The 25,823-nt window shown below is 40.8% G+C and overlaps 1 long non-coding RNA gene across 1 annotated transcript; it reads right to left on the reverse strand.

Moving 5' to 3' along the window:
- Nucleotides 1-23,277: 23,277 nt before the first annotated feature.
- On the reverse strand, nt 23,278-25,503 carry LOC127296445 (uncharacterized). Its single transcript, XR_007848505.2, has 4 exons — nt 25,124-25,503; nt 24,243-24,329; nt 23,916-23,959; nt 23,278-23,802 (listed from the first exon to the last, which is right to left on the reverse strand). It is a non-coding gene; the product is annotated as an uncharacterized lncRNA (long non-coding RNA).
- Between the last annotated feature and the right edge of the window lie 320 nt (nt 25,504-25,823).

Here is a 25,823-nt window from a genome sequence, read left to right on the forward strand (position 1 = left end):
ATCATTGGGAGTAGACATGTTCAAACCTCAGTCCAGGCAGGCTTGGAAAACCTCAATTCGGAAATGCCAAGCCGATCCAAGCCAGTTCAAAGCAAGTAAAATCAGTCTATTTTCAAGTTCAACCTATTAATTTGTTTTTGTACAAGATATGTATCATATTGCAATTATTTTTTTTGATAAAAATTGTACCTACGCCATTTTTATTTTTGGCCTTTCTGGCTGAAAATCAGAGCCTAACTCCACGCCTGAGTCCTGACTACGGCTTTGGTTGTGAAAATCCTACTCTACATATAGGTGCATGTCCCGGGCTTATGTTGGGGCGTCCATTTATGCTTCAAGATTTGTGCAGCCTGGTGTGCACTTTGCAAAGAACTCTTCTAGTATATTTTTTGTTCAGTACGAAAACAACCTCAATCTACCGACTATTTGCTACTCCTTCCATACGGTCCCTTCGACACTAGTAACAATTAGTTAGATCAATTAGTACATAATTAATACATAATTCTTTTGTTATCCATTTTCCATAAAATTACGAACTGACCTGGACCAAAATAAAATTCAGTACGTTTGGACAACATTTTTTTCATTAAGTTAGCCATTTTCCATCTTTATCAACTTGCTAGAAACAAATTATGTTGGTAATGACTTGTTTTTAACAACAATGCTTTGTTCATAGCTCACTTTTACGGTTCTGTTCATACAAGAAAGCTAAACAAGATTCGGATGCTACGGTATGGAAATTTCCCCCGTACACATTGCATCACTTTGCATACACAAATCGTCCAAGACCAACACAACAAAAATTCGAATCTTCAGAAAGAAACAAGAAGAAATAAGAAATATTCACAGAAAAGAGGGCAACCAACACATAGTGGCCAAGGATCCAGGCCCTCCAAGCCCAGATCCGGTAGTAGACTAGTAGTTGGGAGGGATCTGCTAGGGTTGTCCCCAACATGCTCAGAGGAGGCTGGAAGGGCTCGAGGGCATGGTCGTCATCACCATGGAGGGGCAAGCCTCCCCTCCCACTGGCAGATCCATGGCATAGCTGGCCGCATCGAAGGCAGAGGAGGTCTCTGGCACATCGCTGGGATGAGGAGGAAGCCCTAGACACCACACCTCGACCGGAATGCTGGGGGAGGCCTCGCCATGTTCAACGGAGGTGGAGCACGGTGGCAGAGGTGGGAGGGGAGGGACCAGATGGGAGGGAGAGGGAAGAGCATGGTTGAAAGGACGAGATGTCGCCTAGATGGGGGGGGGGGGGGGGTGATAGGCATTTTAAAAACTATTACAGATTTGCCTTGTAAGAATACGAAATTAAACTAACGTTTATTTACAAGCACAAACCTTAAATATGATAGGCTCAACTAAGTTCAACAACATCAACTAAAGGTAAGCAAGATAGGCTCAAGATATATGAACACAAGCGATAGCAAGATATAAGTACTTCAACCACGATGTCTATCACAATGAAAGTAAACTCGGGTATAGAGATAACCGAGGCAAGTAGATGCGAAGTTGTATTCTCGTGTTCCCCCACATGAAGTGAGGTACGTCACATTGGAGAGATGTGGGCTACCACGAAGGTCTCCCGAACGCCACGAAGGCTCACCTTCTTCTCCAATCCAATACCACAAAGGACAAAGGCCTTTCCTTATGGCTAGATTTTCCTCCACGCCGGAGATGGCAAGCTCCACAACCACTTCACAAGCTCCACGAGGGAAAAGCCCGGGTCTCTTCACAATCTTCCACGAAGAGGTCACCAGAGCACCAACCGTCAAGCCAACTAGAAGGTAACCCCTCCAAAAGTAACAAGCTCACGGTCTCTCACTCTAACTAATCGTAATGGAGAGATCAACACTTATGCAAGGATGCAAAAGCAAGAACACCAAAGGTGCTCAAATCCTTCACACTCAAATCTCACCAAAGCAACAAATGCTATTGAGGAACTGGAGAGGAAGAACAATGGAGGAAACCAACAAATGACTCCAAGATCTTGTTCCCAAGAGTTCCCCTCACTTAGAGGAGGAATTGATTGGTGGAGTTGTAGATCTAGATCTCCTATTTCAGATCCCTCAAGAAGATGCAAGAATCATGGGAGGGATGGAGACGAAGCAAGCTTTTCAGGTTCAACAATAGAGTATGAGAGATAAAATAGAATGGTTGACCCTTACCTTCTCAAGGAGGAAGAAGGGCTATTTATAGTCCAAGGGATAAACTAGTTGTTTGGGGGTTTCCTACTAAGCAAACCGACAGTAAGTAAGCAGTGTCGGGTTGTACGTCGGACGAACCAGCGCCAGGGCCGGCATGTCGGGCTATACTCCGAAACAACTCGTAGATACCCCTTCTAGAGGTCACCGGCATGGGGCCTGACGCCATGCCGGCTGGTATGACATGGGAGCCGGCGCTACTGGTCTCAGTTCTGGTTTTGTCAGAAACCTCTCAACGCAGTTTTCTCGAAAGAAATTAACTTTGACAAAGTTCCCGAACGTCGATTAAGATGAAAGAAATTTTGTTGGAAAGCTCCATTCAAGGACATACCTCTGCCTTGCGTAAAAGTAAAACCTATCAAGGCCATACCTTTGCCTTGTGTATCCCGCTTGATCCTGATGACAACGCTTCAAGCTCCATTCAAGCCGGAATGCCTCACTTGATCATTGTTTCTTCGTGAAGACTCATGATTGTTCCCCCATTCACCACTATGGAAAAGCTTCCTTGAAGCACATCTTCACACGTCCATTATCACCGAACGTACGAAAAGATTCAAGCATAAGTTCTCGAGATACCTAACCCATATCTAGAACATAAACACTCAGATATAGTGGGTTAGATCATGAAGCATAATTGACAAGGCTTACCATCCACAAGATCACATGATCCAAAGTGGTAAAATATTTATGCTTCATGGGTTGACCAACTTGAATTCAATCTTCGCTCTTAGTCTTGATCAACCTTGTATCTCCTCATGCTCTATCATAACATCTTAAGGTATATAAAGAACTAACCTTGTATCTCCGCATGCTCTAAACCATAGTCATCCATAGCTCAACTCATGAGACTATCATGACACCGGCTTAGAGTCATTTCTTAATTCTTCTCATGAAACAAAAACACTCAAGATCACGATGCAAATACCCAAAGTATATCTTTATCTTCATGACATCCACACTTGAATCAACACATGAACTATAAGAAATATCTAGGGAGTATTCCTACATATAAAATCGATAAAAACATTAGTTCATAAGGATTGTCATTAATTACCAAAAATACACTTAGGTGCAATGTACCCTTACACTGGTTCTGGGGGACGTAGGGTGCGGGACACAAACGAATTTTAGATGTTCACTTCTGGGTCTATAGGAGTGCTATTATATATACTAGGTGCAGGTAGAAATTGCAGAATGAACTCGCACGAATCTTGAAATACTTCTGGCTGTTGGATAAGCCTAGCACGCCCACAACTATCTAGAATCACTGCACTTCTTCGATTGGGCCATCCTTTAATGGATTTAGTGGGTTTATGACATGGACATCGTGTAATTTCAGACTGAAAGAGAACCACTCTCGGCCCGATCTCCTGGTTATCAGGCCAGTCTTAGTGATCATTTCTTATTTGACCTATATGAACTTGTCATGTTACTTAGATGCTCACCATCCCGATAGATTGCCTCATATATACTGAGTATTTAAATTAGATACCACTTTGATCAAGGTTAAACGAGTATACATGGGTAACACTTGAAAGTGCATGGAGCCCCCATGTGTGGTTTTGGTAATTAATGACAATCCCTATGGACTAATGTTTGCATTGAGTTATATTTGTAGGAGTTGTCCATAGGCAATTCTTGAACCATTTGTTGGCTTCAAGGTTGCAATAAGAAGAAATTGATGAAGGATATCAAGTGTCAAGTATGTCTTGAAGATGAAGATGAAGTGAGCCCTCAAGTTACTTCAAGACATCAATATGATGAAGAATGAAGAATGAAGTGCAAGTTCAAGATGAGCCAACTCGAAGAGTTCATAAGCTTGAAGCTTGCCATGGAGAAATGAAGTGCAAGTTCAAGATGAGCCATCTCGAAGAGATCCTTTGCTTGAGTCTTGCCATCCACATGGTGGTCATGGTTATGTGAAGATGCGCCGAAGAAGAAGCTCTCCCATGGTGGATTATGGGGGAGCAATCCACAAGACTTCGTCAAGCAAGCACAAGCAAGAAAGGCGTTCCATCTTGTTGAGGTCAAGATCGTCGTCATCGAGCTCAAGTGGAATGCGCAAGTATAAGGTTTGCTCTTGATAAGGTTTCTTTCTCACCGGTCTCATAGTGTAGTTGGAGACCGGTTTATAGTTTAGTTGCCGTACTATCAAGAGGGCTCTCGAGTGAGTATCTCGATCGTATCGTTCGGAGAGAGCTCAAACCTTTGCATCCTTGCATCATCTTTCTTGGTTGTTATTTGGACCTTATCCATGTGATGTTTTAGAGCTTGTGCTTATTCTCATGACAAGCTCTAGTTCATCGAAAACGGATTTCGCATAGATCACTTGTTGCGTTTTCGAGTTTGGTTCATCATCTTACTTGGTTTTATTTGGATATTATCCATGTGATGTTTTAGAGCTTGTGCTTATTCTCATGACAAGCTCTAGTTCATTGAGAATGGTTTTTCCATGGGCAACTTGTTGCATTTTCAAGATTGGAGGTTTTACCGGTATGTCTTTTTGAGATAGGTCAAACCTTTCATCATTTGTTTCTATCCTCCTTTGCTGGACTATGATGTTTCTATGCATATTGTTGTAGATCTCGTTGTTGTGATTTCAACGAGCCCAAGATCATCGAAATCGGAGTCCGGATGCAAAAGTTATGCCCGTTTTAGTTTTGGTGTTTCGCGGTTTGCTTAGGCCGGATATTTCGGAAATATCCGGGCCGGATATTTCGGAAATATCCGGCCCCCTCGAAATCGGCTCAGGACCTCAGGCCTTGCTGCTCAGGATAGGGGCCGGACATTTGCCCGGATGTTGACCAGGTTTTGTCCTGCAGGCCGGATTATCCGGGGGGGCGCATTATCCGGCCCTTACTTAGGCCGGATTATCTGGCCCTGGTTTTGCCCAACGGCTCGATTTTCTTGGGGGGTATAAATACCCCCCTTCTTCCTCCTTGGGCTGTTGCTTCTTCTACTCTCTCTCTCCTCCATTGTTGTTCTTGAGAAGCTTGCCCTTTCTCTCTATCCCTCCATGATTCTTGCCCCATTTTGAGGGAAAAGAGAGGAGATCTAGATCCACACTTTGACCAAACCAAATCATCTCTTTGTGAGTGAATCTTTGGGATCTAGATCTTGGAGAATTTTGTGTTCTCCTCTTTGTTCTTCCTCTCCTATTCCCCCAATAGCTTTTGTAGCTTTGTTGGAATTTGAGAGAGAAGGACTTGAGCATCTTTGTGGTGTTCTTGCCATTGCATTTGGTGCATCGGTTTGAGTTCTCCACGGTGATTCGTGGTGGTGAAAGCAAGAAGGTTGTTACTCTTGGGTTCTTGGAACCCTAGACGGATTCTAGGCCTTTGTGGCGGTTTGTTGGGAGCCTCCAATTAAGTTGTGGATGTGTGCCCCAATCTTTGTGTAAGGCCCGGTTTCCGCCTCGAAGGAAATCCCTTAGTGGAACCGTGACCTAGGCCTTTGTGGCGAGGGTCACCGGAGATTTAGGTGAGGCGCCTTCGTGGCGTTCGGTGTGTGGTGTGAGTACCGCATCTTGGGGTGAGGCCTTTGTGGTGTTGGTGTGCATCGAGCAACCACACCTCAAGGTGAGCCTCTTGTGGCATTCGGGAGCACTAAGCAACCGCACCTCTCCACCGGAGATTAGCACTCGCAAGAGTGTGAACTCCGGGATAAATCATCGTCTCCCGCGTGCCTCGGTTATCTCTATACCCGAGCTCTTTACTTATGCACTTTACCTTGTGATAGCCATCGTGCTTGAAGTTATATATATCTTGCTATCACATACTTGCTTGTATTGCTTAGCATAAGTTGTTGGTGCACATAGGTGAACCATTGCTTAGAATAAGTTGTTGGTGCACATAGGTGAACAATAGTATATAGGCTTTGGGCTTGACAAAGTAAACGCTAGTTTTATTCCGCATTTGTTAAGCCCATCTCGTAAAAGTTTTAAATCGCCTATTCACCCCCCCTCTAGGCGACATCTGTGTCCTTTCAATTGGTATCAGAGCAAGGTCTCTCATTCTTAGGCTTCACCGCCTTGAGAGTAAAGATGTCGGTTAGGGGATTAGCGCACAATAACTTGTTTATATTTGATGGCACAAATTATGATCTATGGAAAATTTATGTGCTTAAAATCTTACGGGGTATGTCCCCGGACATGGAGCGATTTCTTGGCATGGGTTTTTCTTCTCCTAAGGATCCTCAAAATTTATCTCTTGAGGAGGAGAAAAACTCTTGCCTCGATGCTCTTGCTTCTCATGTGTTTTCCATTGTTGTGAGCAATGTAGTTACTTCTTCAATCATGCCTTTTGGGAGCGCTCATGAATTATGGACGAAGCTTAAAGACAAATATGGTGTGTCCAATATTATTGAGGATGATTGTATTGCTTCCACTTCCGGCCGTGATGAGTTCTCATCTTCATCCACTTCACCAAAGTGTGGTAAGACACAAGGTAATGATATGGTGAGTGCTGATGAAAATTGCAATGTTGATATTGAGCTTACTATTGATGATTCTTCATCTCTATCTCATTGCAATGCTTCATCTTTGGACTTAAACACATCTAGCACTAGAAATGATTTACATGCTTGTGTTGATAGTCCTTGCATATCATGTGTAAGTTGCTTGAATAAATCTCATAATGATATGCTTGATTTGTCTTGTGACCATGATAAAAATGATTCTATTTCCTCTAGTTGTTGTGTGTCTAACAATGTAGAGGAAACTAAAGATTCTATTGGTCAAGACAAGATCTTGAAAGGAGCCTCAAGTAACTCCTCATCTTTATCTCACGGTCCTCATATATGCCTTATGGCCAAGGGTTCCACGGTACCTCCTACCATGGAACCTAATATGTCTCGTGGTGATAAGGATGCGGATGAATATGAAGAAGAGGATTGGGTTGTCTCTCTACGCGATAAGGGTGAGAGCGTATTCAAGGTTATTTGCAAAGATAAAATTGCTAGCACTCACTTCTTTGAAATCTTGACTACCGCTATTGAGAGCCAAAAACTTATTTGGATGCATGAGAACACCATTGATAAAAAGGGTGCTCTTGAACGAGAGTATGCCGATGATGTAGCATCACTAAAGAATGATCTTGAAGAAGAACAAGAGACCGTAGCCTCTCTTGAAGAGCAACTTGAAACCCTTGAAGTGTCTCAAAATGAAATAGTTTCTAAACTCATTAAGGAAAGAGACCATGCTAAAGCTCAAGTATAAATGCTTGAAAAGGAAAATTCCAAAGTTGGTGTTGGTCATGATAAACTTGTTAAGGATCTAGATGATCTAGACAAGGCCCACAAGGTCTTGGAGAGCGAACACTCTATCCTCACCAAGTCCCATGAGCAACTTCAAGCTTCCTATTTAAAAGAGCATGCTATGTTACCATCTCTTCTTAATATGTCTTGTGATGATGCTTGTGCTACTAACTCTACTTCTTGTGAAGCATCTATCTTGAAGGAGAATGTTGAGCTAAGGGCTCAACTTGAATTGCTAACTAGCAATTATGGGAAATTGGAAGAAAATCATGGAAAGCTTTCTAGCTCCCATGAGGATCTTCTAGCCTCTCATGATAGGCTAAAGTTAGCTCATGAGGCTATCATATCAAAGGAAACACCTTGTGAGCCTCATGTGGATACTAGCACTACTACTCAAAATGCTATATTGCAATGTGCTAGTCCTTGTAATTCATCCACTCATAGTATCGCTAAATCTTGTGATGAATTATCTTCCTTGCCTTGTTGCTCTAACAATAAAGGTTCTACTTCCTCTAGTACTTGTGTTGTTACTAACCATGTAGAGGAAATCAAAGAGCTCAAGGCCCAAGTCACTTCCTTGAAGAACGACTTGGTAAAGAGTCATGAAGGGAAATGCAAACTTGACAAGATGTTGAGTGTGCAACAATCCCCCAATGACAAAAGTGGACTTGGATTCAACTCCAACAACAAGAACAAGTCCAAGAACAACAATAAGAAGAAGGGCCAAGTACAAGTCAAAGACCCGGCCAAGATTGTTTGCTTCAAGTGCAAAATTGAAGGGCATCATGTTAGATCTTGCCCTTTGAAGAAGAAGCAAAAAGGGAAGCGGCCTCAAGCTCAAACTCACATTCAACCTCAAGTTGAAGAAATGCCACTTCCCAAGAAGAAACAAGTCAATGCTCCCATTGTGGAGAAATCTAGTGAGAAGAAGGAGAAGAAAAGAACTTGCTACATATGCCGTGAGAAGGGCCACATCTCCTCCTTGTGCACTATTGGTACCTCATCCAACTCTATCACCATTAATGAGTTTATTCTCTTCGTAAGGATGAGGGTGGCAATGTGTTTGCCAAATATGTTGGTGCTCAAAGTGGTGTCAAGAAAAGAACCATTTGGGTTGCCAAGCCTATTGTGACTAACCTCTTAGGACCCAACTTAGTTGGGGACCAACAATCCAAAACTTGATCAATAGGTGCTTGTTGGAGGGCATTGGAGACTTGGCTACATCATGAAGAATTAAGGGATCTTCATCATTTATATTATATCAAGCCAAGTCTTTTGATTATCTTGCTACTATCATATATCCAATGTTCCTCCTTGCGGTAACATGTACTCAACTCATTTATATTGAAAGTTACTCGCCCCTTTGCATGTGTTAGTTTTGTTCCTAACATGTGTTTGTATATGTTGTGCTTCCTAATAGTTTTGCTTGAGAAATCAAGTCTATGCATGTTGGGTTGCACACCATGTATTTGTGTTTGTGTTGGAGCCTCTTTGCATCTTGTTGTATCTTATATGGCTCTTATGAGCGATTAATGGACAATCCCATTTTGGGGGAGTGATATTCCTTTGGGAATTTCATGATCCTAAACAATGTGTGTACATGAGGAATATCACTTAGAATTGATATTGCGAGATTATCTAGTCGTTATGTGGTATGTCATCTTCATGAGAAATTCAAATTCTAATGTCCATTAATATCTCTACTTGGATCTTATTTGCCTCTTGTGAAAATAAATTCCTTATCACATTATGGGGGAGTAATAAGCTTTGTGCATATTACAAGCCTAGAAAATGTGAACATTTGAGGTTGTGTCACATAGAATTGATACCGTAAATTATCTCTCTCCTATGTGGCATGTTTGCTCAAACAAGCTCCAGTTTGCTTAAATGGCTTCATTGCTAATATCTTTGTGGATCTTATTTGTGAAAGTTTTTCTTGGCATGGTTTTTCACAACGTGTCCCTCAATACATTTTTTGAAAACCATGTGCTTCAAGTCATACTATTAATTGCTTTGCATGTTGGTATGCATACTATTAATTGCTTTGCATGTTGGTATGAATACTATTAATTGCCATGCATGTTGGTATGACTAAATGAAGCTATCAAGAAACTATCTTTGCATGATGGTTAACTCTTATCTTTTACCATATGCTTTGTTCGTTGTAAATATGATCTTATGTATACTTACAAACTACCACCGGGAAATATTTCCTAATACCTCTTGTCCTAGGACAATTGGTAATCAATTATGAGGTAGATATTTATTGATCATATCTACATTGGCTCTTGTATTTATATTGCCTTATTTATTTCCATGAATTTGTTGTGCTTTGACTCCCATGTGTCTTCCTTGCATCTTATGGATCTAAGTTGTCTATTCAAACTTTCTTAGCATTGTTAGAAGATATAGGTAGCGTGATGATCCTAGTTTTGTGCATTTTGTATTCATATAAAAAATCCTAGATAATGCACCAAACTTGGGGGAGCTCTTCTATATTATTAGAATGCTTAACATCTCTTGATCTTTATCAAAAATTTGGTTTTGGGAGACATAAAATTTTCTTTTTGGTACTTTGTGCCATCATAAAAAGTTTTGAGGGTTTGGTTTATTTGTTGGAACCTTGCTCTCTTGGGAGTTGGTTATCTCATTCCTTTGTGTTTAGGTTTAATTAGCTTCTTATAATGAGATAAGTCCTTGAAGTCAATCTTGTGTTGATTTGATTCTTTGACATAATTTGGACAACCATTGTCTCTTGGTTTATTTGGTGTTTTGTCCAAATTGTATCTTCCTTTGGTTCTTCAAAGTATTGTGCATGCATATTTAATATATGTATATCTTATGGCATGTGTCACTTTCTTTGATCCAATATATAGGGTAAACTCCATCAAATCCTAATTTGGCTAAGATGTGCATGCAATTCAATTTCATATCTATATGCACATAGAATTGTGGAGTTTGTCCTATATGTTGTAGTGTGTCTAACTACTTTGAACCCAATTAGTTTGGGGACCTTTTTGTACTTACCTTTGTGTTAGGTACAATGGATATGCATTGGATGCTTGTCTCACTCTTAGGGAGAAGTGGTGACTCAATGGTAACTTGAGGCAAGCTAGGATGGTCAACGAACACGTATCTACTACATCCTCACCAATGCTATCTCGGTAACAAGTATCTTCTCATGCATATTTTTCTAGCATCCAACCATGTGGTTGCATCTTGGCATGAATCTCTTGATTTGCAAATGTTGTGCTTCTTGCTAAAATCTTAACGAAACCTCTTTATTGCGAATGTGAGTAGTTTGAGATGAGCACATATGTTGGGAAGTATATAAAATCATGATCATGATTCACCCATCCCATCTATGCCTATCTTGCAATTTTATTGCATATCAATTCCTCAAGCCTCTCACATGTGCAATATCGATGAAAGTGCAAATTGAGTTATTTCTTTTAGTATCCCCGTTTGTGATACTTGTTGCCTTTCTCAAATGCATCCCAACTATCTTCTATCCCTTGTTGATATTTGTGATGTATTTTAGTTGTTTGTGGTTAAAGTTCATGAATGTACAATAAGATAAAATTGAGCCTTTGGCCATGCTATTAAGCAAAAATTCTTATTGGTATATTGCATGACTTTGTCTTGGATATCATGCTATATTTCTTGTGTATCTATTTTGTGTGTGCATGTTTCTTTGTGGATAAATATCTTTGTGATATTGCTCACTTAGAGAAACTTATACACATAAGAGATGATACATCTCCATTCGATATCTTGTTTATTTGTTGCGTGTTGATTGGTCATGCTAAGCAATATAATTCATTGAAGACTATGATGATGCTTTTTGCTCATCCTTGTAATAGTCTTATAATATGCTTTATCATGCCTTTCACATATCCTCTTGGTTGAGCCTTTTATTATGGTGCCTCTTACTTGTTGCTCAACCATTTGTTTGTTACAAGTGGTAAGCTTAATTTTCTATCTATGATCTATTGCAAATGTTTGTGTTTTAAATGGTAATGAGGGAGTGAGGATTCCATGTTATGCATATTGTATTCAAATGCAACATTTTATTTTATGCATGTACCTTGGGGAGCTTCCTCATTTGATTTAGAACACTATCTTGTGGTGATCATTAGAGTTTGATTCACTTGGTATCTTTTGTTTTTGAATGATATCATGGGAGTGATGATTCCATGTTTGTGCACTTTATACTCCAATGCAAATTGTCTAGTTTTGTGCACAAACCTTGGGGAGCTTCCTCATATTATTTAGAGCAATCTTCTTGATCTTATCATAATATCTATCTTTCTTTTGGTATCTTGCTTGTGGTTCATTTGGTTGCTTGCTTCATTTGTTGAAGCTTCTTGACTTTGTTATCTTTTTACAATCTTTGATCCTATATATAGTGTGATTCCTTCCGAATATTCGTCATTGGATATGTGCATTTGATTCCACTCAAATTATGAGAAATGCACACGCTATGGAGGAACTCTCACTACATTGGCCTTCTAAATTTTTCACCCATTTCGGCAATTGGTGCCAATGGGGAGAAGTTTGGAGGGTTTAAGGGAATTTGGCTATGTCTTTGCTTTGTGCTTAAGCATGTGCCTTTATTGCATTGCATCTTGTTGCTTTGCATAGTTTAATATTTAGAGGAAACTCCACTAGGCTTTGAATGCCAATATATGCAATGAAAATCAAGATCATTCACACATGCATATATTATGGGGGAGTTTGCTCTATATATTCAACTTATTTGTTACTTAAATTCCTTATATAAACCCTCTCAAAGAGATTGTCATCAATTACCAAAATGGGGGAGATTGAAAGTGCATGGAGCCCCCATGTGTGGTTTTGGTAATTAATGACAATCCCTATGGACTAATGTTTGCATTGAGTTATATTTGTAGGAGTTGTCCATAGGCAATTCTTGAACCATTTGTTGGCTTCAAGGTTGCAATAAGAAGAAATTGATGAAGGATATCAAGTGTCAAGTATGTCTTGAAGATGAAGATGAAGTGAGCCCTCAAGTTACTTCAAGACATCAATATGATGAAGAATGAAGAATGAAGTGCAAGTTCAAGATGAGCCAACTCGAAGAGTTCATAAGCTTGAAGCTTGCCATGGAGAAATGAAGTGCAAGTTCAAGATGAGCCATCTCGAAGAGATCCTTTGCTTGAGTCTTGCCATCCACATGGTGGTCATGGTTATGTGAAGATGCGCCGAAGAAGAAGCTCTCCCATGGTGGATTATGGGGGAGCAATCCACAAGACTTCGTCAAGCAAGCACAAGCAAGAAAGGCGTTCCATCTTGTTGAGGTCAAGATCGTCGTCATCGAGCTCAAGTGGAATGCGCAAGTATAAGGTTTGCTCTTGATAAGGTTTCTTTCTCACCGGTCTCATAGTGTAGTTGGAGACCGGTTTATAGTTTAGTTGCCGTACTATCAAGAGGGCTCTCGAGTGAGTATCTCGATCGTATCGTTCGGAGAGAGCTCAAACCTTTGCATCCTTGCATCATCTTTCTTGGTTGTTATTTGGACCTTATCCATGTGATGTTTTAGAGCTTGTGCTTATTCTCATGACAAGCTCTAGTTCATCGAAAACGGATTTCGCATAGATCACTTGTTGCGTTTTCGAGTTTGGTTCATCATCTTACTTGGTTTTATTTGGATATTATCCATGTGATGTTTTAGAGCTTGTGCTTATTCTCATGACAAGCTCTAGTTCATTGAGAATGGTTTTTCCATGGGCAACTTGTTGCATTTTCAAGATTGGAGGTTTTACCGGTATGTCTTTTTGAGATAGGTCAAACCTTTCATCATTTGTTTCTATCCTCCTTTGCTGGACTATGATGTTTCTATGCATATTGTTGTAGATCTCGTTGTTGTGATTTCAACGAGCCCAAGATCATCGAAATCGGAGTCCGGATGCAAAAGTTATGCCCGTTTTAGTTTTGGTGTTTGCGGTTTGCTTAGGCCGGATATTTCGGAAATATCCGGGCCGGATATTTCGGAAATATCCGGCCCCCTCGAAATCGGCTAAGGACCTCAGGAATTGCTGCTCAGTATAGGGGCCGGACATTTGCCCGGATTTTGACCAGGTTTTGTCCCAGAGGCCGGATTATCCGGGGGGGCGGATTATCCGGCCCTTACTTAGGCCGGATTATCTGGCCCTGGTTTTGCCCAACGGCTCGATTTTCTTGGGGGGTATAAATACCCCCCTTCTTCCTCCTTGGGCTGTTGCTTCTTCTACTCTCTCTCTCCTCCATTGTTGTTCTTGAGAAGCTTGCCCTTTCTCTCTATCCCTCCATGATTCTTGCCCCATTTTGAGGGAAAAGAGAGAGGAGATCTAGATCCACACTTTGACCAAACCAAATCATCTCTTTGTGAGTGAATCTTTGGGATCTAGATCTTGGAGAATTTTGTGTTCTCCTCTTTGTTCTTCCTCTCCTATTCCCCCAATAGCTTTTGTAGCTTTGTTGGAATTTGAGAGAGAAGGACTTGAGCATCTTTGTGGTGTTCTTGCCATTGCATTTGGTGCATCGGTTTGAGTTCTCCACGGTGATTCGTGGTGGTGAAAGCAAGAAGGTTGTTACTCTTGGGTTCTTGGAACCCTAGACGGATTCTAGGCCTTTGTGGCGGTTTGTTGGGAGCCTCCAATTAAGTTGTGGATGTGTGCCCCAATCTTTATGTAAGGCCCGGTTTCCGCCTCGAAGGAAATCCCTTAGTGGAACCGTGACCTAGGCCTTTGTGGCGAGGGTCACCGGAGATTTAGGTGAGGCGCCTTCGTGGCGTTCGGTGTGTGGTGTGAGTACCGCATCTTGGGGTGAGGCCTTTGTGGCGTTGGTGTGCATCGAGCAACCACACCTCAAGGTGAGCCTCTTGTGGCATTCGGGAGCACTAAGCAACCGCACCTCTCCACCGGAGATTAGCACTCGCAAGAGTGTGAACTCCGGGATAAATCATCGTCTCCCGCGTGCCTCGGTTATCTCTATACCCGAGCTCTTTACTTATGCACTTTACCTTGTGATAGCCATCGTGCTTGAAGTTATATATATCTTGCTATCACATACTTGCTTGTATTGCTTAGCATAAGTTGTTGGTGCACATAGGTGAACCATTGCTTAGAATAAGTTGTTGGTGCACATAGGTGAACAATAGTATATAGGCTTTGGGCTTGACAAAGTAAACGCTAGTTTTATTCCGCATTTGTTAAGCCCATCTCGTAAAAGTTTTAAATCGCCTATTCACCCCCCCTCTAGGCGACATCTGTGTCCTTTCAACACTAAGGATGTCTTCGGTTCCAGAATGAGGAGGAATGGAATGGAATGGTTCCGTTCCGAGGTCATGGGACCGATCTGACTCCGTGTTCGGTTCAGAAAAAGTCGAGGAACGAAATTGTTCCCTTTTCTGTTCGGTTCAGGAATCTCACAGCGGAACGGAACGGCTTAAACATGATTTTTTATCCAAATCAAAATTAACATAAGCCTAAACATGATTTTTTGAAAATTAAAGTCAACCCAGGCCAAAATCGAGGAGCACGGCCGCATGCTTGGCCGCCGCGCGTGCCCTGCCTGGCCGTCACGCGCTGGCCGTTGCCATTCGTGCTGGCCACCGCCGCGGGCTGACCGCCGCCGCGTGCCTGGCCCCCCGCATCCTGGCCGTCGCGCGCTGTCCGTCGTCGTTCGTGCTGGCCGTCGCGCGCCGGCCGTCGCCGTTCGTGCTCGCTGCCGCTGCGGGCTGGCCGCCGCGTGCCCGGCCCCGCGGGCTGGCCGCCACCGCATGCTGGCCGCCGCGCCGCGTGCTGGCCCCCGCAGGCTAGCCGCCGCCGCGTGCCTGGCCCCCCTCGTGCTGGGCTCCTGCCGCGCGCTTGCCGTCGCGGGCTGGCCACGAGAGAGTGAGAGTGAATGAAAGAGATGGTTAGTGTGAGCTTTTCTCTTTTTCTTTCGCTCGTACGCAGCCGTTCCTCCAGATTCGGCCAAATCGGTGGAACGACTCGGTTCTGCATCTTACGAACTGGGACTAAAGGTTCATCCCCGTGGGTTCCGTGCGTCGGGGCGAAAATGTCTCCCCAGGTGAGTTTTTTAATTTTTTTCCACTTCATTTTTTTTCTTCTATTTTTTTAGAATTTCTATTATTTCAGTTATTTGCATAGTTTAGTCTCTATCTCTAACTACACTTATCTCTACTCAAATTACTTACTCGTGGTCAAACTTCCCGCTCGGTCACCCATCCTCCCACTACTCTAGCACTAGCACGCTTAACTTCTGAGTTCCATCCCGTCCCGCACCCAACTGCTTCGCGCGCATGTATGTGATACTAGTATCATATCAATCCGATTAACATGTTGGTCGATGTCACATTTCTTTATTGTTTGAATTTCAAATAATTCTTTTAATAAACAAAAATAATGATGTAGTAATAATCTTAATTAATAAATTAACATTAACTTTTTAATTTGTATTATTTGGAATTTTTTATTTTTTTAAAAAAAATCACAAACCTAAAACCTAAAAATTTGAAAATCTAAAAATTGGGTAAAAGTAATAGTAATCTTTATGCATGATAAAATTATTAATTTTAATTTTTAAAAAATTATAAAAATTATAAAATCCGTAATTTATAGCAAAATCTAAAATCTTCCTGCTTTCGTATTTTCATTTGGAATTTTGAGAATCTAAAATTTGGCTAACCGGGTAAACCTAGGTGAATTCGGATGTAACTTTTTCCCACGATGATTTTGATATATTATACGTTTTTTCCCAACGTCGTATGCAAAAGTTAATGCGGTTTCACCATTTTTCAAACCTTTTTGCAAAAAAGTGAAAATTCGAATTTCTTAATTTCACCGAATAGTAGGTTGCATAACATACAAGAATCTGAAAACATTTTATTTTTTAAATTTTCTATCATTTTCTTTTGTATTTTACAAAGCAAAAAAATGCGATCCACGGGGGGGGGGGGGGGTGTGTGAATGGTGCGTGGGGAGTAAAAAACCAGGAAAAACCTTTAGTCCCGATTGGTAACACCAACCGAGACTAAAGAGGCCTGCGCCGGCCGCAGCCCACCATAGCCCTTTAGTCCCGGTTGGTGGACCATTAGTCTCGGTTCACCTGTATAACCGCGACTAAAGACCCCATTAGTCGCGGTTCGAATATTTTGGGGACTAAAGGGGTCGTATGGAAGGCATTTTTCTACTAGTGTCCGTAAATAGACTATATACAACACAACAAATAATCTAAGTAGATTAAGTGAATTAGCCTAATTTTTTTTTGAAAGGAATGTTGTAGGGGAATCCCCTACAACCTGTTTTTCTTTTAAATATTAAGAACCCTAATCTGCGTCTCTGAGGACTTAAACCTGGGTGGTTGGATTGTATATCCACTTCTCAAACCAAGTGAGCTAGGCTCACTTCTTAATTAGGTTAACAAATTACTTATACAACTCGCATATAAGGTAAACATGGCACATGCATCTCAATGGCTATTACTAGGAATTAAAGAAAAAATCCCTAATAGTATGGATGAGAGAACACACAGAACTACGGTCTCAACACAAACACCGGCATCAACAACAACTAATGAGTTGGGTTGATCGGTGGAGTAATGCTCTCATCTGCAGTCACACAAGTGTGTTCGCAAAAAATCTTATTGCCTCTCTCCCATAGATGACCTCAAGGGGACGCGACTCTGGGTCTTGATCTCCCGGCAGCGATGCACATCGAGAATCAGCATGTAGAAGACCTAGAGTTAGCACAGAGGTTTAGCGTGTCTATGTGTTGTGGGTGTTAGAATGGGAGATAATATTTGCTTCTACTAATATAGTTGGTCCGGAAAAGATGGGGATAATCCCATGTTTGAATTAGTAGCATCCCAACGGTGTAAATCTGTAACTACTAGCAATTAATCGTGATTAATTATTCTCGGAGCAGCAAAAATAAAACAAACTATGCATGGTTTTGAGCCAGCTCGATCATGAAACATCACTTGTGTAACATCTCATCTTCTGAAGCTCCTAGTGGGTGGTAAAAGAGCAGTCCTTATAAAAAGTTCAATTCCCTCTACTAGTAAAGTGAGATTAAACTTAGTTTGACCTCATGCCATGCATGAATGGAACTTCGACATTTTCCAGATTTTTTTTTCTGTTCATGGCCCTAAGGCCCCCTCCCTTATATGGGTCTAATCGCAAATACCCCTCACGCATCAATAATAATGCACATACCCGCCAACATCATCTTAGGGGACAGTAAACCAGAGAGTGGTTCACATGCGTTGTGGGTTCGCTACACAAGCATCTCGATTCACATGCCCCATGGATCCGCTATCCAAGCATCACCATCCACAATAGAGCAAGGTAGGCTAAGAGTCATGGACCCTCTTCCTAGGCTAAAAATACTAGCATGACATGATGAACATGTCACCCTTATGAGTCGTGCAGTCTCACACAGTTGATGTAGGATTAAATCCAACATAATTCTCTATTATACTGTCAACTTTAAATGGTGTGGAGAACTTAAGTCTTAAAGGGTCAACTAGTACAAGTGCCCGTGCGTTGCAACGGGACTGAAAAATAAAATTGCAGGGACACATGGATGGAAGGAAGAACAAGGGCAATCAGCAGCTTTTGCTCCATCGGATCAAGGTCAACATAGGAGCACATATGTTCGTGCGTGTCCTGGTTGGTACGGGTTGATTTCACTAAATATTTCTTTTATGCCACAACGAATTTTACTTCCGAAGATCTAAACTTTGAAGAGGTATAAATTTGGTAACAAGGCTATTCAGTGTACTACATTAATTCTAAACCCAAAGGTAGCTTCCATAGTTAAGGCATGGATATGTAAGCAACCTGCATTGTAAAAGTATAACCCATATAATTTTGTAACTCAACAATGTAAGGATTGGATAAAAGTGTGTTTAAATGGCTGAATCGATAATGATAAAAGTAAAAAGTCACCACTTAACTCTATATAATTAATATTCAATTTGTGCTGATGCATTAACCTATACAATCTATCAGCCACATAACTTATAAGCCTGTGAAGTAGAAGTAACAGCTCAATAACTAATAATGAAAACAAACCATGCAACAACAAATTAGAACAACACTGGCCATTCGAGAGTTTCTGTTTTCCCTAGATTAGTTGTTGATAGTACAAGCATTAACAAGCTCCCACCATATGATGATCCCTGCCGATTCTTAATGGGTACTTTTCATTTCTGAAAGTATGCGAGAGGGAGCAATTCAAAATGTAAGTATGAGAAAACATGCAAACTGCTACTTTGCTGTCACAACTACAAGAAAACAAAGAAATCTGGATAAGAAAAAAATATTTGGTTTCTTTAGATGATCCAATCCAAGCAATCGTCTGACACATGTAGTGTTTAAGCATAGTACCAAGAAAATATATCTGAATATCTTGTATTGAAAAATTCGTATGGCAATATATTGGCACCTCTATCAACTCAAAATATATTTAGAACAGATACTTCCTCCTGCCCTATTTAATTGAACATGGATTTAAACTGGACATGTCATATTTGAATGAATGGGCTGCAATAACTAATACACAACTAATAGATAGGAGGGAGTATTATTTCCCATTCATGGTGATGACAAATAACTCTTTTTTTTACTCTTTAACTTGCTCCTACAAATTATTATGAAGAATTGAAGGAACAATTGTCCTTGAGTCCTGACATGAATTGGGAGCAATGAATGTCAAATACGATTATAACCGCTCCAGTTCGGTTTCAATTTAACGAGCCAGATCAGGGAAGCTATAAAGGATAAATTTCATGTATTAATATGTTTACAGGGAATCGGCCTTTGTTTCGAACTGCCAGATACTCCCTCCGGTCGGATTTAATCGACGCAGAGGGAGGGATGTGCACGCATATCATTAGCGGACGGACGCATCGATTAATTGCGTCCAGAGGTAGACCGAGCAAAAACTTTCATGGCACTTCCGGCCTTCCAATTTTGAAGAGGCTGAATCCAAGTATTGATCATTAGTTCAGTACCCAGTGATAATACACACTCTAGGTTAATTTAGGTCCTAAATAAAACAAACATTCCACTAAAGGTGACACACATCTGTGCTCATACAGATTGAAGGAAGGGATCCAGTACTGCTCGCAACGCTCACAAATTTATGTACAAACAATTTATGTACTCACAATAAGAGAAATAAGTAGCACCAAAGTCTTATTGAAACAATGCATGACAAATTCACAAGCTTCATCTATGTAATTTCAGTTATGTGTAGGACCAAGAAATGACATGTACCAAGGCAGGCATCAGGGCGAGCATCAATGAAAATATTGAGGAACGTGGACACACATATGGTGCTTGCATAGCACGGCCGTTGTGCCACTCAGACCAGTTGGCTACAGGCAGGCACAATCGACCAGCACGACCGCCCTCGCCTCCACCACCTCACTCCCTTTCTCCTTGCTCGTCAGTCGTCACCACCCTAAGGACCACCTCCACCTCCATGCAACGATGCACAACGAGAGTAGTCAGCTGCTGCACAACGCTGCTGCCCCTGCCGGTTCCCTTCGTCTGTGAAATCTGCACCAGTCGAGACATGTTAGGATGGGATTATCTCTGTGAAAACTAAACCTAGTGAACTGCATTTCTAAGCCTTTGATCGACATGCAAATATCATCATTTCAACCTAACAACGAGTACTACTTGCAGAATAAGAATTCTCCTCCTTCACGGCTAGTTTTACTAAAAATAAAAATGCATGACACATAACAGAGAGCATACACAACTGTTATTCTCCTCATTCACGGCTAGTTTTACTAAAATATGCACATTACAGCAAATATAACAGAATTATTTTGTTCTCCATGGATTCTACTGCCAGCATGTAGGCACTCCAGTCAAACCTAGTTAGGCATAGAAAGCTGTTAATATAGTTTTACTCTTCTATAAATTGGCCTTCGGCAGATGGGACAATCTGCGACCTACACTCCACACTCTGAACAAGCCTGCAGGTAAAAAAGAACGTTAACCATTGGAAAGGTGCAGGATAACCCAATAAAACAGTCAGAAGTCCAGCAGTGCTTAGTAGTCTCACCTAATGACCACAACCAAATGCCAAGTCCCGGGGTTTGGAAAGGCAAACTGCGAAAAGCTACAGGATCTCCACAAAAATCATGTACAAATATTGGCCCAATGTTCAATGAAGTCATTTTATGAAAGCTTTTGGATCTTGGCCATTTGAGTCTAGCCAATAATGTTTGCTTTTGGATCGGACTGGGGGTGGATTAAATTGTTGGCGTTGATAGAAGCAATGGATAAGATAATGAGAGATCTCAAGTATCTGGTTGTTCTTATGTTCCAGAATATCTCAATGAGGAATCAGCCAAGCTTAAGAAGAGGCTAGGTGAAGTATGTATATGTCATGTACCCAAACAAGACAGTGCATACTCCTCCATATTCCCTAACATGCATGGATAATTGACCATGATATTCCCTAACCAGCATCAGATCATAGCATGCACCATACCTATTTAAAGCTGCATTTCTGTTTAGTCGTGCTTTGGCTAGAAGTAGCAGGTATTTTTAACCGGTTGACACCAACAGAAAGTATTAATGGCAACAAGAAGGTAATGCTAAGGATCACATAATCCCTTTAAGGAAGTAAAAAATAAAAGGAAGATCTAAAGGATAATGAGATGTAAACATAGGACTAATGCACACTCTTAACAAAAATACTGTCAAAAAGGTACATTATGTGATCATTTTCTTCAGCAGTAGATTAAGTTTATAAACCAGAGCCTCCCCATTCTATGACTGCTAGAAAAAATATTTTCTGTACAATGTACAAATTAGTCAATGAATAAGCAGGGACTTGGACAAGAGGCAAAACTGAGTGATAAAAGAAAATCAGCACATAAATGTACATATGCAAATCTTTAGGCATGGAAAGGTATTTATTTATTTAGATGATTAGCAAGAAATAGTATACATACCTTATTCCATGTTTGTTTCCCTGATTCAGTATTCCATTGCCAAACAGAACTATCCCAAGATGCTGAAATATATTGTTCTCGCTGCTCAGGCATAGCAACAGAAGAAACACACATTGTACCTCGTGCACAATGTTGAAGATGCTCAGCCCTGAAATACAATAGTATGAGAACTGTGAGATTAACATGATTTATCATGAGCTCATGCGACAAATGATTCAGTGGTAGCGCAATGATTTGATAACCGATGCCACACCAAAGCCATTTTCAACTGAATAAACTGAACCAAGTGGTCTCGGCCAAGGTAAAGCACTACAGAGAAGTCAAGAGTAGCTCGCAATTTGAAAATACCTAAGCCATTTTTCCACAGGTTCCATGAACTTATAAAGCACTACAGAGAAAGCCTCCGATGCCTCTGCCATTTACCAAACCCTCCTCCAGGCGTCCACCGCTAGGCCTTGCAATAATTCCTGAAAGATGTGTAAATCATATAAGCAATCATTGCTAACGCAAGAAAATAGTGTCTACATCTTAATAAGCCTAACTGCATAGAGCACAGTGACATTCTAAGAACCATAATACAAAATCAAGAGAAATCATGTTATCTCTCAAGAGTTGATGCCACTTCTTAATTACCCACTACTCAAGATTTTAGAATCAACATCAAGATATTGTAGATCACGCCTGCACACCTGGATCTACAAATGAGCATAGGAAACGAAGACAACGCCTTGGCCATATAATGTATGAGATTATAGTGAACCTACAAAAGCTAACTAAAATAATGCGCAGAGAAAAACGGAGGCATAATAGAAAAACGTGCTTATCGAGATAATAGAGGCGGACTGAGAAACCAAGTACCTGACTGTATTCCTTGCGGAAATCATGTCATAGGGAAAAGTAAGATGGATGAGCAATTCGAGCCACATAAATTTTGGATGCTTATGCTCATTTAGAACATACATATCATATGTATGCCTTCATAAGTACATGAGCAATTCTAGCCACAAGGAACGTGAAAGCTGGCAGCAGCGCAATACACATATGCATGAGAAAGTTCTAAGAACCAGAAAATAAGATCAAGAAATAAACGTACAGCAAGTATATGCCAAAATTTGTATATAAATTTGGAAAAAGGATATATACATGAATATTTTGGCATGTACAATTTTATTTTTCAGTCCCGTTGCTCTCCCCTGCCATAATGTTCTTGCACAAACGTTAGTTCTAACATACTTTAGAAGGGAAATTTTAGTTATATTTCAATATCAGTGTTACAAAAGTTTGAACAAGTTTTTCATGCCCTTCGTCAATAAATAAGACAGCTTCTAATCTAATATTCGAACTTGGACGACATCCCTAGGCAAGTTCATGGTCCGATAATATGTACAGGAGATTCTTGTCAATAGTTAGGGAATATAACCGGAGAATGATTTGCTCTAAGAAATTGATGCATTAAGAGAAACAATATTTACACCAAACTCAGAGTTTTGGAAGAAAGTTTTCACATGTTTGCGAATATAAAATCCATCTTAGTTATATATTATTGGAGATGATCAATGTAAATGAACTGGGAATATGTTGGCAGCAGGAATTTTGTTCCCACTTATTGTAAAAATTCAAGTAAATAAAATATATTTTGCCAAAAAATGTAAATACAATCTATTGAAACCGTAAGTATGTTTTGCTTGCAGACAACTATGTAAGGAAGCAACTGACCAGACTTTCTTACTGAAAGCACAACTACTAACAGAAAATATATCACAGATTTATAGTTACAAAAATAAGCTATATAACGTCTTGACAAGAAGCTGCTTACACTAATCTATGTTAATAATTGAATGATTTTCTTATATTGGAAAGTCAGTCCTTATTCTCTAAGCTCTTCCTTCAATTGTTTACTTTTTGACAGGAGATAGAGAAGGAGCACCTAGAACTAAACTATTGTTGTATGTACAAAAATAAGCTATTGTATAATGAATTCAGACATTAACTTAAATTAATAATGAAGCGATGGTGCTAAATCATCAATTTACCCTTAGTGCAAAATTAAATGTCAGTACCTATCAAATCACATGCAAATCAGCACAAAACACCAACTTCTTGCTACCTTGATGCGTTGCATTTCCTCTGTGTGTCTTGCCATCCACTCCATGTCAATGTATGCCCCTGGTTGCTAGTTCTCTAGCTTACCTTTAACAGAGGAACACACTATTGAGCATGTCGGCAATCAACTGAGCACAGTCCATGTCAACCATCATAGGTAGCTCTGTCCCATTGGGTTGCCAGGGAAAATACATGCACATAGCTACGCTTTGAGAGGATCATTTGTCATGAACCGTGTCAGGTCGTCTGAAGCCTACAGCAACATGCAGTTTGCCCTATTGTGAGCCATGTTAATCAAGAAGAGCAAAAAAACTGAAGGAACTAAACAGCTAACTGGCATTGAAAGAAAAAAAGTATGAATACCACCTAAAGAAAGTCACTTGAAAAGTCACCATATTGGGAGCGAATTCCTGCGATTGCAATATAACGATCAGCACCATATGAATGCAAGCACAATACCTTTATGTAGTTTCTTAATACCAATGTAATAATAAGAAATATGCACTTTCTTAATTCCTTTATCACTACAAACAAGATAAATGGTAAAAAAGTTCAATGTTACAACTGCACAAACTACCTAGAAATGTATTACGGTCCTCAACTCCGGGATGCATCTCATGCAAGAAATCAAATAACTTGTTGACCAACATATTTGGAAACTTCCAATGAACCCTGAAACTTTGGATACTGAACCTTTTTGGGCAGTTGCGCAGGTCACAACCCAGGCAGGCTCGCATGTAGGACGGCGGCGGTAGCAGTGGGCAGGCTTGCACTTCTCCTCTAAAAATTTCAACATGAGACAATTTTTGCACAAGCTTAAAATCAAACATACCTCTGAAAATAACTTAAATAGCACTTTTGTCTCCTTTTCTTTCTACATCTATCTGTTAATCGAATTCCAAACCTTGGTTGATACTTAACTACAGCAGGTTCTGAACCTTGGTTCACATCTATAAATAACTCAGGTAAAGAACACTCTCTTTTTTATGCATCTACCAGTAAACCAAATTCTGCAGTTGATAACCACCGATTGCTATGTTCATATCTTTAAATAGTTATTTATCTTAGGCCTTCGACATCCAGGTTTATCATATTTGGATCGGCTAATGCAACATCATAGCAGAGCAGAAAATGCTTATCCCTAGTAGTAATTAGAGAAACTTCTGTGCAAACCTCATATCCTAAAGTTTATGTCATCAGTGGCATCACAACCATATGTGCGAAATGATAAACCCTGAGATCTTTCTACTCACATGGGACACAGATATTGGATGACCATGAGAAAATATGGTGACTGATCTTCCGATCATGGGGAGAAATCAAAATTGAAATAATCACTATGATTAGTGTATATGATATTAAAGCAGATTCATCATTTGAAAAACAAAAACTAAAGTATGTAGCAGGGTTATGTGTGTCAGGATAGAGGAGGCTGGATTAGCTAAATCTTGGACTATCCATGCAAGTAAGCTTATTTATGTGCTAATGAAATACAGTACTGCTGCTAATGCCATTGTGTATCGTCGAAATAGTAGCCTGGAAGATTAAGGTAGATTAATACATAGTACATATACCTGAAATGTGGAGGGGACGGAGTTGCTTTGCTAATGGAGTATCACAACCATATGTAGGCCTTGGTCTGGATCTACAAGCCAATCCTTCCTGCCCGGCGGCTTCTCCCCGGATTCGGCTTGGAGGAGGACGGGGTCGTGGTTTGGGAACCCCAACCAAGGGGGCTTCGCTGGATCCGAGAGGCCGCAGATCAGCCCTGGCACAGATGTGTTCTCCGTCCTCGGCGTGGTTCCTACGATGGTGCAGCAAGCCTAACAACGTCGAGGATGGCTGCAGATAGCGGTGGTGAAGGTTCGGTTGAACCTCCATGCGCGTGATGGGAGCCGGATGTGGGGGAGAGGGGCGTCCGCTCGTTGCCGAGGTGTAGCAGGAGGAGAGGAGACGAGCGAGGGGGCGCGGCGTCTATGGCAGGAGACGGATCCTTGGATTTGTTGGGCCGCCTGGCCCACTTGGTCGCGTGCGGGTGAGCGAAGAGGTAGGTGGGACGACCAAACTACGAAACGTATTCTGATGGCAGAATAAGGAACCAGTTTAGTCTTTTTAAGTAGTAGAGATGACTAAACTCAACTTTCGTGGATGCCCTGATATGACTATTCAAAGGCTAAATAAGGTTTGTTTTTGATAGCTATTAAAGTCTAAGCTCTTTAAGGAAACATTTGAAAGGTTAAGCGTAATAGCCATAGTATTTAACTAATGAAACTT

This window comes from Lolium perenne, chromosome 4, assembly GCF_019359855.2.
Source record: "Lolium perenne isolate Kyuss_39 chromosome 4, Kyuss_2.0, whole genome shotgun sequence".
Lineage (NCBI taxonomy): Eukaryota > Viridiplantae > Streptophyta > Magnoliopsida > Poales > Poaceae > Lolium > Lolium perenne.